This window comes from Triticum aestivum, chromosome 7A (assembly GCF_018294505.1).
Source record: "Triticum aestivum cultivar Chinese Spring chromosome 7A, IWGSC CS RefSeq v2.1, whole genome shotgun sequence".
Classification (NCBI taxonomy): domain Eukaryota; kingdom Viridiplantae; phylum Streptophyta; class Magnoliopsida; order Poales; family Poaceae; genus Triticum; species Triticum aestivum.
In genome coordinates this window covers 369,513,266-369,528,940 of record NC_057812.1, presented here as the reverse complement: position 1 = coordinate 369,528,940, position 15,675 = coordinate 369,513,266, and positions in this window count along the sequence as shown.

Sequence of the window (15,675 nt, the reverse complement as noted above, 5' to 3'; positions counted from 1 at the left end):
GTTTGAAATTCATCAAACTTGGCATGCTATCATGCAGCGGCATCAACATGCCGTGGTAAATTTTTTGTCCCATTTGGGGCAGGTTTGGGTATAAGCTTCTCACAAACTAGAGCTTCGCACAACAAGCGTGATGGTTTCGGTAGGGAACGTGCCACCTTCGGGGACGAAACGATATCCGTTGCCTCCTATTGCTTTCAAAAATTTTCGAGCATCAACATAGAACAACAAGAGTGTTGTGTTCAATTTTGAATTTTTTGGGGGTTCGTTTGGACATTGTTATAGATTAACTGGGTTTTCCAGGCATTTTATGTGCATAATTCAAATTTCAACCACATGCATATTCTCCAGTGCATATAAACTGGTTGAAAAAACAAATATGTGTCCTTGGTTGCATGCTTAGGTCCCATGCAAGAAATGGGACTGAATTTCAAACACACTGCCACCGTCACTCGGCCGCAAACATTGAGATACTTTGTTTTTAAATTCTAGTAAATCCAAAAATCGTCTGAAATTCATGAAACTTGGCATGCTATCATGGAGCGGCATCAACATGCCGTGGTAAATTTTTCTGTCCCATTTGGGGCAGGTTTGGGTATAAGATTCTCACAAATCAGAGCTTCTCACAACAAGTGTGATGGTTTCGGTATGGAACGTGCCACCTTTGCGGACGAAATGATATCCGTTGCCTCTTATTGCTTTCAAAAAATTTCAAGTGTCAACATAGAACAACAAGAGTGTTGTGTTCAATTTTGGAATTTTTCGAGGTTCGTTTGGACATTTTTATACATTAACTGGGTTTTCTAGGCATTTTATGTGCATAATTCAAATTTGAACTACATGCACATGCTCCAGTGCATATAAACTGGTTGAAAAATCAAATATGTGTCCTTGGGTGCATGCTTAGGTTCCATGCAAGAAATGGTGAAAGTGCGTTATATCGACTAGAGGGGGGTGAATAGGCGATTTTCATGAATTCTTTACTGAGGAATTTGCAGGTGAGGAAATTCCTTAGCGAAGAACTACTAGCAGCAGAATAAGTACTCAAAAGTAAACATAACAAAACACAAGCATAGTCATCATGATGAAATGAAGACAAGCACAGAGTACAGAAAACGTAAGCAGAGGATAACACATGATGAAGACAAACAAACTGAAGAAATTGAACTGGGAAAATTCAGGAAGTCTTCAGTCAAAGTCTTCAAACACAGATACGAACAAGCACTCAACACAGTTATGAGGAAATGAAAGAGTTGAGGAAATAGAACAAGTGAGCTTGGTGAAGATAATGATTTGGTAGACCAGTTCCAACTGCTGTCTCAGTTGTACATCTGGTTGGAGTGGCTAGGTATTTAAACCTGAGGACACACAGTCCCGGACACACAGTCCTCACCGTATTCTCCTTGAGCTAAGTTCACACAGACCTCGCCCAATCACTCGTGGTAAGTCTTCAGGTGACTTCCGAACCTTCACAAACTTGGTCACTCGGCGATCCACAATTCATCTTGGATGCTCTAGACCATGACGCCTAACCGTCTGGAAGAAGCACAGTCTTCAAAGGTAACAAGCGTCGGATCCACGCAGGATCAATCTCTTCAGTGATGCTCAATCACTTGGGGTTTGTAGGTGTTTGGGTTTGGGTTTTCCTCACTTGATGATTTTCGCTCAAAGTCCTTGGAGGATGGGATGCTCTCAAATGACAAGTGTCAGTTTCTCTCGGAGCAGCCAACCAGCTAGTGGTTGTAGGGGGCGGCTATTTATAGCCTAGGGAGCAGGTCGGCATGATAAGACATTAATGCCCTTCAATGAAATGACCGTTAGGTGGATAGATATTTTGGGACAGCTGGCGCATAGCACAGCAGCGGTCGGAAATTTGAGTATCAAATTCCTCAGAGCTATCATGTTCCTCACTGTGTAGGCAATCCGCACTGGCGAATTCCTAACTCCTCAATCAGAACAAATTCCTCAGAGACGAGAAGAACTTCGTCTCTGTCACTGAAGAATATGACTAAACTGGATGAGATTTCCAATGGCTTCACTCGAAGGGATTGGTAGGTGTAGGATTTTGAGTTGAGCATCACATGGAAATTTTTCCTTAGTATTTCCTCGACCCCCTTTAACAGTACGGTGTTTCCTATGGCTCAAGAAAGAGAAAAATGAAACTACGAAAACAAAAGTCTTCATGCTTCATGTTCCTCGAATGAATACCAAGTCCTCAGGATTGCACCAATTTCTTCACTTTCAAAGTCTTCAGAAATTCAAAGTCTTCAGTCGAAGAACTTCATTTTTAGGGGTCGACTTTCTCTATAAATATCAAACTCCTCATAGACTTATAGACCCGTGTACACTCAAAAACACATTAGTCTCTTAACCTATAAGTCTTCAATACACCAAAATCACTAAGGGGCACTAGATGCACTTACAATCTCCCCCTTTTGGGTGATTGATGACAATATAGGTTAAGTTTTCAACGGGGATAAAACATATGAAGTGGAAATATTGATATTGAGGAATTGGATTGCAAGATATAGAAGAACTCCCCCTGAAGATGTGCATAGTGAGGAATTTGCTTTTGAACCATTGCACACTTTGAAGAATAGAATCATGGAGATCTCCCCCTATATCTTGTAATTCATACACGCATTTGACATATCATAATGAAGAATTTGAAATGCATGATGAAATATGGTGACTGATGTAATTCAGCATGCATTGACATATATGAGGAATAATCATGCAGAAAAACGCATCAAGAGTATTACAGCACCATCGGGTTTAAGTTTACAACTCGATCCAATAAAGTTTCAGAAGAACGAGAGTTGTAACTTAGCAAAAAAATGCCCATATAGACAGACCCGCTTGAAGACTAACTCAAAATTCTCCCCCTTTGTCACCGAATTACCAAAAGGATCGAAAATGAGGACTAACGCCCCTGAAGAATACCAAGTTGATGAAGGAGCACCAGCGTTGTTGGGGTCGTTTGTCATTGAAGGGCCTGCCGCAGTGTCGTCCATGTCTTCATACTCATCGGTATCGCGTGATGAAGAATATGAGCTGGACACCAAAGAAGGAACCTTAACCTTCTTGAATTTCTTCGGTGGAGGTGCAGACCAGTCAAAATCTTCCTTGAGACCCATTTTCTTGAGATCTTCTTCACCATACAGATGTGATAGAATATCCCAGGTGCGACCGAAGACTTCATGGAGGTAGTAATGGTTCTTCTTCACTGCATTGTGTGTAGCAGTCATGTTGTGAAGAAATGAACCAAACTGACGCTTAACCCATTTATGGTTTCGATCCACCTTCTGGTGAAGACTAAGCAGAAGCTCACGGTCAGTTATCACATGAGGAGCAGTGGCTTGAGGAGTAGACTTGGGTGCATTGGCAGCAGAGTCATGTGTGGCAGAGTCATCATTGGTGGAATAAGATGCAGCTTTGCGAAACTGACCATCCAATGGACGAATGCCTTCATCAATGACAGCAGGAGCCTTGCCCTTTTCATCAGTTGAAGTAAAGGCCTGCTTGAGGACTTCAATCGGGGGCAGATAGCTAAGGTGATTTTGAAAATCAGCCTTGTAGTTGAGTGAAGACCTCGTCCTGAGGAATCTCATAATCCAAGGTGCATAAGGTTTCGGCTCAAACGGAGAAAGTGCAGCATTTGCCAGAGTCCTCATGAAGAAATCGTGATAGTTGATAGGAATGCTACGAATGATGTTGAATAACAGATTCTTCATGATGCCAACTATTTCCTCATCAGATGAGTCGTGGCCTTTGATGGGACTCATTGTCCTCGTCAGAATGCGATAGACGGTTCTGGGCACATAGAGTAAATCCTTCACAAGGAATTTGGTCCTTGGGGCTTGATCGGGCTTCAAAGGCTTCATTAACACTTGCATGTAATGAGCTGTGAGTTCTGGTTCATGATACAGGCAGTGAGCTCCTTCACTAGGTGGACTAATGGGTAGGGCGTGAAGCAATTCAGAGGCCGGTGCCTTATAGTGAGTATTTTCGATCATCCAGTCCAAGACCCAGGTGTTGATATCTTTAGGATCACCTGTGATGTGCAATGTAGCATAGAACTAAAGAATAAGCTCTTCATTCCAATCAACAATGTCAGAGCAAAAGTTGAGGAGGCCTGCATCATGAAGAACACTGAGCACAGGAGAGAAGCAAGGTAATGATTCCATGTCCACGTGAGGAATATGCTCATGGTAGAAGATTCTGTCTTTGTTGAAAAGAAGTGAAGAATAGAAGTTGGCCTGGCTTCCAGTCCAGAAACGCTTCCTCCTTAGACGAGCAGAGTCATAAGGATTGTAGTCAGTGAAGAACACGTGCTCGCCGAAGAAATCATCAGCCTTGAATTTCTGCTTCTTTGAGAATGGATCCTTTGCCTTGGGGTGAGGAGTGTCAGTCAATTGCATCACAACCTCCGGAATATCGATCTTAGGTTCCATAGGCTGAGGAATTTCAGGTGTTGCTTCAGTGGCAGCCTAGGACTTCAATTCTTCATTTACACGATCTTCAGCACTAGTGGTTGGAATTTCTTCATGGACAGATGGTGTGGCATGTGGTTCATCAGATCCCATTTGTAGAGTAGTTACCGGGGACGGAGGAATTTGTTGCAATGGTGTGAAGAGTGGAGAGTTGGGGTGCTGACTTTCCCAAAATTCATCACTTAACACGGGTGTGGTATAGCCAATGTCCACATCTTCATCTCCCATTTCTTCAACGTTGGCCTCTTCAGTAGTAAACTGAGGCATAGGCGAGGAGACAACTGGTGTTGAAGGGATTGTATCCACTTCAATTTCTTCATCCATCTGCTCTGACGAAGCAGCAGAGGGATCCTCATCATCGGATTCACTTGGAATCACATATTCTTCATCAAAAGGAACAAGGTCCTTTGATGGCATGGTTGAGATAGGAACATCATCAATTGGATTTGCAAACGAGCTAGTCAGTGGCTTCATCTTCTTCTGAGCTGAAGAATCTGATGCAGTTGTTGCCTTCCTTTTCTTCACCACTGCATGCTCTGCAGCCTTAGTTTTCTTCACATCTGATGCAGATGGAAGGATCAAAGTTGGTGTAGGCGCAGGAGCAGAGGATTTGGGTTGAATTTCTTCAGGCACAACTGATGCATTTGCCCTTACTTCTTCATTTTCTTCAGGGGCAACTGATGCATTTGCCCTGATGTCGGTGTACTAGAATAGGGGTACCCTAGTACCCCGAACTTGTGCACGGGCAGTTGCAGCACCCCGCGACAAGGCTTACCGGGCGAACGCCAAGATCCTCCATGGTTCCCTTGGGGCCATTCAAGAACAAAGTATTTAAGCTCAGGAGACAAGGCCCCGGCAAGAGGAGCTTGCCGGGAAGGCCAACCAAGGCACTTCAAGGAACTTGCCGCGACGCGCCACGCGCTCCGGCAAGGCAACAAGGCCCCGGCAAGAGGAGCTTGCCGGGAAGACCAACCAAGGTACCTCGAGGCCCGGTGAGCGACAAGCTTCCGGACCCGACAAGATAACAGCAGCGGCAAGGCACTTGCCGCGGCAGGCGGCCACTCTGTGCCCACGCTCCAGCGCATCCACCAACGTGTCGCTCTGGGGGCCTCTCCAGGCGCGCATGGCGGGAGGCTGTGCAGCCAGCGATGCGCAGTGGCATGCGAAGCTGACAAGATCGCCATCGTGGCGAACGGTGGCGCCCCTAACGGTCCTTTTCTGCACTGTTTGGGCGACCCAGACGGGCATTTAATGCCCTTGTCCCCTGCCGTCAGGGTTAGGTAGGGTGCACTGTACAAGTAACTGTACCAACCACCTCACTTTTTACATTTGTACCCTTCTCTACGTTGCCACCTGTCGGTGACCCCTTCAGCGTATAAAAGGAGGCCCATGCGCAACGTAGAAGGGGTTCGGTTCGACTGGTTCGCAAGGTTCGACCCATTCGTAACCCAGAAAAAGACTACGCTCTCTCTCTCTGGAGCAAGAACACAAGATAATCAAACAAGCAGCAGTAGGGGTGTTATCTCTCCGGAGAGCCCCGAAGCTGGGTAAACTGCTCGTGTGCTTCGCCTCGATCTGCTCTTCGTGCGATCTCCGCCCCCCGCCAAACCGAAAGGGGCCCGGTCTGCCGGCCCCATAGGTGTTCGTGGATCAGTTTCCCCGACATCTTTGGCGCGCCAGGTAGGGGGCGTCAAGATTGTGTGAACCTGATCCGGCGTTCACACGAGCTAGATCTTCATTCCCTTCATCAACATGCCACCGAAGAAGAAGACTTCGACGGCAGCCGTTCCGTCCACGTCACTTCCGCCACCGTTGGAGCAAACGGGTGGTGGAATGGACGCCGGCGGAAGAATGGACGTCGACGAGGAAGCTTATGATGGTGCCAGGTCCAAGGACAAGGCTGCACAAACCTCGGCGACCGTACATGTTCCGCGCCACTCTCAGGAGGCGCAAGACCAACAGCGTCATGACGCTCGCAGTGCCATACGCATGATAGGCCAAGACCAAGCTGGTGGATCTCGGGGCGCTCAAGACCAGCATGCACGCCAGCATGCGGGCACGAGCGGGGCTCGGTCGCCTGGATGGGATACTGCTCCTTCTAACGTAGTTAGAAGTCTGAGCACGTCCCGCTCCTCGCGCCGTCCGCCACTGCCACCCACCACTCCAGCAGAAGCTTTGGCGCGAGCTCAACTTCTCCTAGATTACCCTCCAACATCGGACAAGATCGACGAATGGAGGGCCACCATTCAGAGTCTCATCGGCTATGCCAACGGCGACACTCCATGGCGGCCAAGTGCGTCGCCTCCGCGGCAGGGTTGCCGGGCGCGAGCCGGTGGCGACGAAACGGGTGGAAGTGCAACTACCATGCAATCACCACCCCGAAGGCCAAGATCGCCGACTCGCCGGATCCACCTCGACAGCGACTCCACTGCATCGTCGGATCCACGAGCTCGTCGCGATCAGCGCCAAGTTCTTCATGATCGACAACAAGAAGACGCTCGAACTCGCATCGAGTGCCGAAGAGAAGCGCGACGTCAATCCGACAAGCGCGCTGGGCCCTCTATTGACATGCATGTGCCAGGGGAACCAGGCGATCTGCCGTACGCGGTAGGTTGCCCTGCGTTCACCCGTGAGCTGCGGCAAGTCCAGTGGCCCAGCACGAAGAACTTCAAGCCAGACGTACCGGAGAAGTACGACGGCAAGACGCATCCGTCGGAGTTCCTTAGCATTTACACCATTGCGGTGCAGGCTGCTGGGGGACGGGAGGACAAGATCCTTGCCAACTACTTCCCGCTGGTACTCAAGCCCAACGTCAGATCCTGGCTCATGCACTTGCTGGACAACTCCATATCCTCTTGGGCTGATATGTGCCATCAGTTTGTCGGCGCCTTCACAGGCGGACACAAGCCTCATGGCCAGGAGAGTGATCTTCATTTGCTCGCCCAGAAGGAAGGAGAGCCCCTGCGCAAGTACATTCAGAGATTCAGCAGTGTGCAGCACAACATCCCAGACGTCCACCCTGCCGCGGTGATCAGCGCGTTCCATCAGAATGTGCGAAACCGCAGGATGCGGGGGGAAATGGTGATGTGCAAGATTAGGGACGTCAGTGAGTTATATGCACTGGCCGACAAGTGTGCACGTGCTGAGGAAGGGAGGAGACTCCCCGGAGAGAATGTAGGAGCGGGAGGATCTGACAGTGAAGATGCTGTCCCGGCAATGAAAAACCGGTGGCGGAACAACAGAAGGAGGAAAGGCAAAGAGGTGCTAGTTGTTGAGCAGTCCGGCAACGGTGGTGGCGCCAAGGAAGCCAAAGCTGGCGACTCCGGCAAGGAGGTTTCCGCGGAGGTGGCGGTCTCCGACAAGCAGGACGGCACCAACAAGCAGTATTGCAAGATCCACCGCACCAAGGGCCATGATCTCCAGAACTGTAAGAAAGTCGAGCAGCTTGTTGAGCAACAGAAAGCTGAATACAAGCGGCGCGACAAGGAGAAGGCCCAGGAAGGTGCTGGGGGATCCGGCAAGAAACGTCCCAGCCGAGGAGGACGCCGCGGCAAGGCCAAGCAGCGGCAAGGAGACAGACCACCTCGCGGCCGCGACAAGGATGAAGATGACGACGATGATGAAAACATGGATGATGAGGAGACTGATGAGCAGGAGTTCCAGAAGGCCACAGAGGTCCTGTGCGTTGACGGTGGTGCTTCTCTGCATACCTCGCACCGTCAGCTCAAGCAGTGGGTGCGGGAAGTTAATGCAGCAGAACCACCCGTCGAGTCACGCAAGCCTCTGAAATGGTCCAGCACGCCTATCATCTTTGATATTGAGGACCACCCTGATCGCATAACTGCGGTCGGGTGCTTGCCAATGTTGGTTTCACCAACAATCCGCAACCTCAAGGTCACTAAGATGCTAGTTGACGGCGGGGCCGGCTTGAACCTGATCTCCTCCGCGGTGCTCCAGAAACTCCAGATCCCTGACAGCGAGCTCGAAGAGACCGGTACATTTCAAGGAATCAACCCGGGAAGGAGCAAGCCGAAGGGAAAGATCACGTTGCCGGTAACATTTGGCAGCGAGCTGAACTTCAGGACTGAGAGGGTCACATTTGATGTTGCTGACTTTCCATTACCTTACAATGGAATCCTTGGCCGTCCGGCACTCGCCAAGTTCATGGCAGCCTCTCACTATGCGTACAACATACTGAAAATGCCAGGCCCGATAAGTGTCATCTCTGTCCCTGGCGACAAGAAGGATGCTCTTATCTGTGCCGACAAGATCTACCGGGAAGCAGCAGCCGCAGCAGAACGCAAGACACTTGCCGCTGAAGCTCCCGGGGGGAAGAAGAAGACCAAGTCCGGCAAGAGCTCTGATGCCCACTCCGGCAAGCGCACCTCTTCGGAGTGCTGCGCTACCGTCGAGGACGCACCATCGAGCTCCACCGGCAAGTGTAAGAAGGCAATGGCAGCTCCACCTGAGACCAAGAAGGTGTCCGCCAAGGAGGACGGCACTGGTGGTACCTTCACCATCAGCGCCACTCTTGACCCCAAATAGGAAAGCGCGCTCGTTGCTTTCCTGCGGGCGAATGTCGACGTGTTTGCGTGGCAACCGTCTGATATCCCCGGTGTTCCCAGGAAAGTAATTGAGCACCACCTTGCCGTCTGTCCTCATGCGCGGCCCGTCAAGCAGAAAGTCAGGAAACAGGCAGTGGAGCGCCAAGAATTCATCGCAGAAGAAATCAAGAAGTTGGAAGCAGCAGGCCTTGTCAGAGGAGTGCTCCATCCCACATGGTTGGCCAATCCTGTTGTCGTGCGCAAGGCTAACGGGAAATGGAGGCTTTGTATTGACTTCACTGATGTTAATAAAGCTTGTCCCAAAGACCCATTTCCCTTGCCGCGCATTGACCAGATTGTTGACTCCACAGCCGGATGTGATTTGCTTTCATTTCTTGATGCATACTCAGGATACCATCAGATCTTCATGGCAGAAGAGGATGAAGAGAAAACCGCATTTATCACCCCGTGTGGCACGTACTGCTTCGTACGGATGCCTTTCGGTTTGAAGAATGCTGGTTCAACATTCGCAAGGGTAGTCCACCACGCTTTTGAGCCGCAGATGCACAGAAATGTGGAAGCCTACATGGATGACATAGTGGTCAAGAGCAAGAACAGGGCGACCCTGATTCAAGATTTAGACGAGACATTTGCAAATCTGCGCAAGATCAACCTCAAGCTTAACCCCGAGAAGTGCGTGTTTGGAGTTCCTTCCGGCAAGCTTCTCGGGTTCTTCGTGTCTCAGCGGGGAATTGAAGCCAATCCCGACAAGATCAAGGCCATTGAGCAGATCGAAGCACCAAAGCGCGTCAAGGATGTACGAAGGCTTGCCGGTTGCGTGGCTGCTCTCAGCAGGTTTATCTCTAGATCTGCTGAGCGCGCCCTGCCATTTTTCAAAATTTTGAAAAAGGCAGGTCCAATGAAATGGACTCCGGAGGCGGAGGCTGCGCTGCAGGACTTGAAGAGATACCTGTCCTCCACTCCAACACTTGTCGCACCTAAGCCGCAAGAGAAGTTGCTGCTGTATATAGCGGCAACCAATCAAGTGGTTAGTGCTGCGTTAGTGGCGGAGAGGGAGGCAGATGATGAGCCAGCAACCACGGCAGATGCATCCAGCGACAAGCAGGGGGCTTCGCCGACAAGCTCTGGTCCCGACAAAGATGGATCTGCGCAGGAGCATGATAAGATGCAGAAGAGAATGGTGCAGCGTCCAGTTTACTTTGTCAGTTCCCTTCTACAGGGGGCTAGATCAAGGTACTCTGGTGTGCAGAAGTTGCTTTTCGGCCTCCTCATGGCCTCGAGAAAGCTGCGCCATTACTTCCAAGCACATGAGATCACAGTCGTCACTCGCTTTCCGCTGAAGAGGATACTGCAAAATCCAAAAGCAACAGGCAGGATTGTCGAGTGGGCGCTGGAACTGTCAAGCTTTGGCCTCAAGTTTGAGAGCACTTCAACTATCCAAAGCAGAGCATTGGCAGAGTTCATAGCAGAATGGACGCCAACCCCAGATGAAGAAATTCCAGAGACGAGCATCCCCGTCAAAGAGGCAAGCAGAGAGTGGCTGATGTACTTTGATGGTGCTTTCTCGCTGCAAGGCGCCGGTGCGGGCGTGCTGCTTGTCGCACCCACCGGAGAGCACCTCAAGTACGTAGTCCAGATGCACTTTCCCAAGGAGCAAGCAACCAACAATACTGCAGAGTATGAAGGATTGCTTGCCGGTCTCAGAATCGCAGCAGACCTTGGGATCAAGAAGCTCATTGTCAGGGGTGACTCACAGCTTGTCGTCCGCCAAGTGAACAAGAACTACCAGAGTCCATTGATGGAAGCATATGTTGATGAAGTGAGGAAGCTAGAAGAGCACTTTGACGGCCTACAGATGGAGCATATCCCAAGAGCTCAGAATGACATTGCTGATGGCCTGTCAAAGTGCGCCGCACTAAAGTTACCTGTGGAACCAGGGATCTTTGTGCTCAAGTTGACTCAACCATCCGTAACACCATCAACTGGACAAAGCAAGAAGAGGAAGTTGGTTTCTGGTGACTACTTTCCGGCAGAGCTCCCTGAAGCCGCCGCCAAGAAAGTCCCCAAGATCAACACCAAGGATGCTGAGGGGCAGTCTGCTCCGGCAAGCCTTATGGTTTGTTCCGTTGAAGCAGACGCTCCCGACAAGTTTTGCTCCGGCAAGCTTGCCGGGGAACATCAAGCTCCGGCAGGACCGCAAGTCCTTGCCGTAGAAGCGGATGTTCCCGCAGCAGCAGATGTGCCTTTAGTCCTTGTTGTCGAGCCACAAGCTCCAGCATGGGCACAGCAGATTGTCCATTTCCTTCAGACAGGAGAACTTCCCGAAGAGCAAGAAGAAGCGGAAAAAGTAGCCCGGCAGTCAAGTATGTACCAGTTTGTCGATAGCATACTGTACAGAAGAAGACTCAACGGTGTGAAATTGAAGTGTATTTGCCGGGAAGATGGACAAAAGCTGTTGGCAGAGATACATGGAGGCATATGTGGCCACCACATTGGCGCAAGAGCACTTGCCGGCAAAGCTTTCCGGCAAGGTTTCTTTTGGCCGACAGCCCTCCAGGATGCAACTGCACAAGTAACCAAGTGTGAAGCGTGCCAGTTCCACTCCAAACAGATACACCAGCCAGCTCAAGCTCTCCAGACGATCCCTTTATCCTGGCCATTTTCGGTCTGGGGGCTCGATATCCTCGGCCCTTTCCCCCGAGCTGTCGGGGGCTTTGAGTACTTGTACGTCGCAATCGACAAGTTCACAAAGTGGCCGGAAGTGCAGCCAGTGAGGAAGGTGACAGCACAGTCAGCAGTCAAGTTCTTCAGGTCAATTGTTTGCCGTTTCGGGATCCCTAACAGGATCATCACCGACAACGGCACGCAATTCACGAGCCGCACCTTCATGCAGTACGTCCAAGACCTTGGCGCCAAGGTCTGCTTCGCTTCTGTTGCTCATCCGAGAAGCAACGGTCAAGCAGAGAGGGCAAATGCTGAAGTGCTGCGCGGGCTCAAGACCAGAACTTTCGACAGGCTGCGCAAGTGCGGAAGAAACTGGATCGAGGAGCTGCCGGTGGTTCTTTGGTCGATCAGAACGACGCCAAATCGAGCCACTGGCCAGACGCCTTTCGCTCTAGTCTATGGAGCAGAGGCAGTTCTCCCCACGGAACTCGTATACGGATCGCCTCGAGTGCTCGCTTATGATGAGCTTGAGCAAGAACAGCTGCGACAAGACGACGCGCTGCTCCTTGAGGAAGATCGTCTTCAGGCTGCTGTACGAGCTGCTCGATACCAGCAAGCTTTGCGCCGCTACCATAGCCGCAAAGTTAAGCCAGAAGCTTCGAGGAAGGCGACCTTGTTCTTCGGCGCGTTCAGTCCGCCAAGAATTCCAACAAGTTGACGCCGAAGTGGGAAGGCCCTTATCGGGTGAAACGAGTCACAAGGCCCGGCGCTGTCCGCCTTGAGACCGAAGATGGCATTCCGGTGAGCAACTCCTGGAACATAGCACATCTTCGTAAGTTTTTCCCGTAGGGCGCGGTTGCCGGAACCCCGTTCCGGCAACCACCTTTTGTACAAGTCTTGCCGCTGTTGCATGTAATCCTTTGTACAAAGCCGGGCGCAGATCCCGTGCATAAATAGAACCCCATGTGCTCCGCACAACTTGTCCATTTCATGCATTAGTTTCTTTCTTGCATGTGTTATCTGACACTTTGTGCAGCACCTACATCCGGTAAGCAATAACGAGCCGAAGGGCTCCATATTATTATTTTCTCTTCTTTCTTCTTTTCAACAAAGGAAAAGAAGGTTCCCTCGCACACAAGTTTGCCGGGGGGAAGGAGAAGATTGTGGTATGGACCAGGCGTCGTTCAAGCAAAGTTTTGCCTTGCCGGGAAGTAAACGACAGAAAAGCTAAGTTGCCAAAGTTTGAGCAATCACTTTTAAAATTTTTGAGTTATCTTCCTCGAACGACCCTGCTTTGTATGGAAAACCTGTGCGCGGAGGAACCAACTCGTGGCTAGTTGCGCCCTTACTTTGTTTCGAGTCCGCTCAACAACTTAAGTGTGCTGCATCTAGTCGCGACAAGGTTTCTTGTCGGAAGCAGCGCCGCCAGCAGGCTGCTGACGTCCCACACCCAGCGCTCGCGGCTCGGGCGCCTGCGCCGACAAGTTCCCTAGAAGCGTAGGGTAAAAACATACAAAGGAAGGAATCTAGTAGAGGAAATAACATAGCAATTGATAACAGAAATAAAGTTATATTACAAGATAACTTGTCGCAGCTCTAACAGACTGTTTTCATAACATGATTAGCAGCGACAAGGGAAAAGAAGAAATGGGCGGCCTAGTCTATGCGTCCGCCCTCGACCCTCTTGATCTCACTCACCTTGTCCACAATGGGTGCGACAAGGGCCTTGAGTGCGTCCCGATCGGCGTCTGGCGGCAAGGACTTGAGGACGTTGGTGAAGCTCAGGCCTGGATTGCGGAAGGCCACCTTCATCAGCACCTCCTGGAGAACCCCGGCGCAGATTTTGCGCGACTCGTCGGCCAGCTGCTTTGGGATCCTCTCCCGGAGCCGCTGGAGTGCCGTCGCCACGCCCTTGAAGAACAGGCTGAGCTTGTCGCTGGGTCGGAGATTCTCGTCGGAGGGATACCCAAAGTCCTCCATCCCCAGCTGCGCCAGCTCCTCGTTGATGACTGCGGCAATATTCACCAGACCCTCGGTCCAGTGCTCCACAGTGTCTCTGGACGAGTTCTGGGTAACTGCGATGCTCTCCAGCAGCGCCTTGTCAGCTTTGACCTTCTCCGATAAGGTCTTCTCCCGCTCCTTGGCGGCCTCCAGCGTCTGCATCAGCATGGCCAGCTTCAACTCGAGGTCCGCATTGGAATCCTTGGCGGCGCTGAGCTCCATGCCCCTCTCAGCGAGAAGGCCTTGCAGCTCACCGTGGGCGGCAGCATCCTTCTCACGCTCACGCTTGAGCGCGGCAAGCTCCTCGCCGCTCTTCCCAATGTTGGCCTCCAGCTGCGCCACCTTCTCCTCCAGCTCTTTCTTGGCAGCCTCTGCGATTGCGGCATCGTCCTTTGCCTCCTTGAGCGCCCCGCCAAGTGCTTGCTCGCGCTCGGCGAGCTCCTCCTCGTAGCTGTCGAGGTTGGCCTTCCGATGCACCAATTCTCCTTCTCGCGCGGACTGCTTCTCGGCAGCCAGCCTTTGTTCCTCCTCAACTTCGGCCTTCTCGAGAAGGAAGGCCGTGCGCTCCTCGTCGAGTCGCTCCCACTCCTGTGCCAGGGACTGGAGAGCTTCTTGATTTTGGCCCCGGAGCTCCTCCGCGCGCTTCTCCATGTCAACTCCCGCCTTCGCGACAAGCGCTTCCCGGGAAGCCAGCTTGGCTTGCCGGGCGCGGTAGAGTGACAGCAGCTTCCGCAACAGCTGCTCCTCCTTAGGCTCGCCACTGCTGCTACTGGGCGCGTCGACCAACGATAGCCCGGCGGAGGCAAGCACCTCCCCATCAAAAGTTTCCCCCTCGACCGGCGCCCTGGAGCTCGACGCCCAGGGTAGCTTGATGAAGATACCGTCGCCGGCCTTCAAGTAGGCGCCGGGCTGGGGCTCCTCGGAGCCCGGCTCCGCAGAAGCGGCAGAGGGACCGGCGGTCCGCGCAGCGCCTGGCGCTCCTGCGGCCTCAGGGTCGTCAGTGGGATCGCCCGACCCCTCGCCGGCTTCTGCGGCGGCAGCCTTGGCGGCCTCATCGCCGGCGGCCTCATCAGCACCGGTCCCTTCCTTGCCGGCGCCCTCTATCTCCATTGGCTCAGCCGCAGATGGGTCTGAAGAACGAAGAAGGGAGAAAAATCAATCAAAAATCCAAGAGAAGAAAATCAGAAGAAGAAGAACCCAAGGGAAAGTTTTTGGACAAGTGAATTACCTGCCCCAAGATTTGCAGTTGCGGTCTCGGTCGCCGCAGGATCGACGGTGCTGCCCCTTGCTGGAGAGTTCTCCCTTGCCGGAGAGCGCTCCCTTACCGGGAACCCCTCCCTTGGCGGCGTAGTCGAAGCAGATGGCACTTCGGGACCAGCTTCCGGGCGCTCCTGATGTGGCTGCTCTGCTCCTACACAAATCAACAACCAAGATATCAACAAAGGAAAAAGCACTCATGCGCGCCCGACAGCAGAAAGCTAACTATGAACTTACGCTGGGGGCTGCGCTGGGGGCTGCTTTGAGGAGTGATTGCCGGGTCCGTCAAGGTGGTCTCGGACCCACCCCCTGCTGACACGGTGGGGTCATCTTCGATGACAATCACCGCGGCCTTGGCCCTCTTCGCCACTCTCTGGGCCAGCGTCCTGAAAAGAAAGGAGTCCAGATTGAAGCAAGTCAGATACAAGATAAAAACAGTAAGATTGAAGAACTACAAGAGCACCAAAGAAACTTACTCTTCTTCCTCCTCGTCGGAGCTGAGCGCGGAAAGATCGAAGTGCGGCTCCCCTCTGGTGTGGCGAGGTGGAGGAGTAGGATCCCTTGCCCGCTTGGCGGGGGCGATGGCGGCGGCCCGGGAAGATCCCGCTCCAGTTGCCGCTGCTGTGTGAGGCGCTCCCGTGGCAACATTGCTTGCCGCGGTAGAGCGTGTCGCACGGCTCGGCGGCTGTTGACCCGGC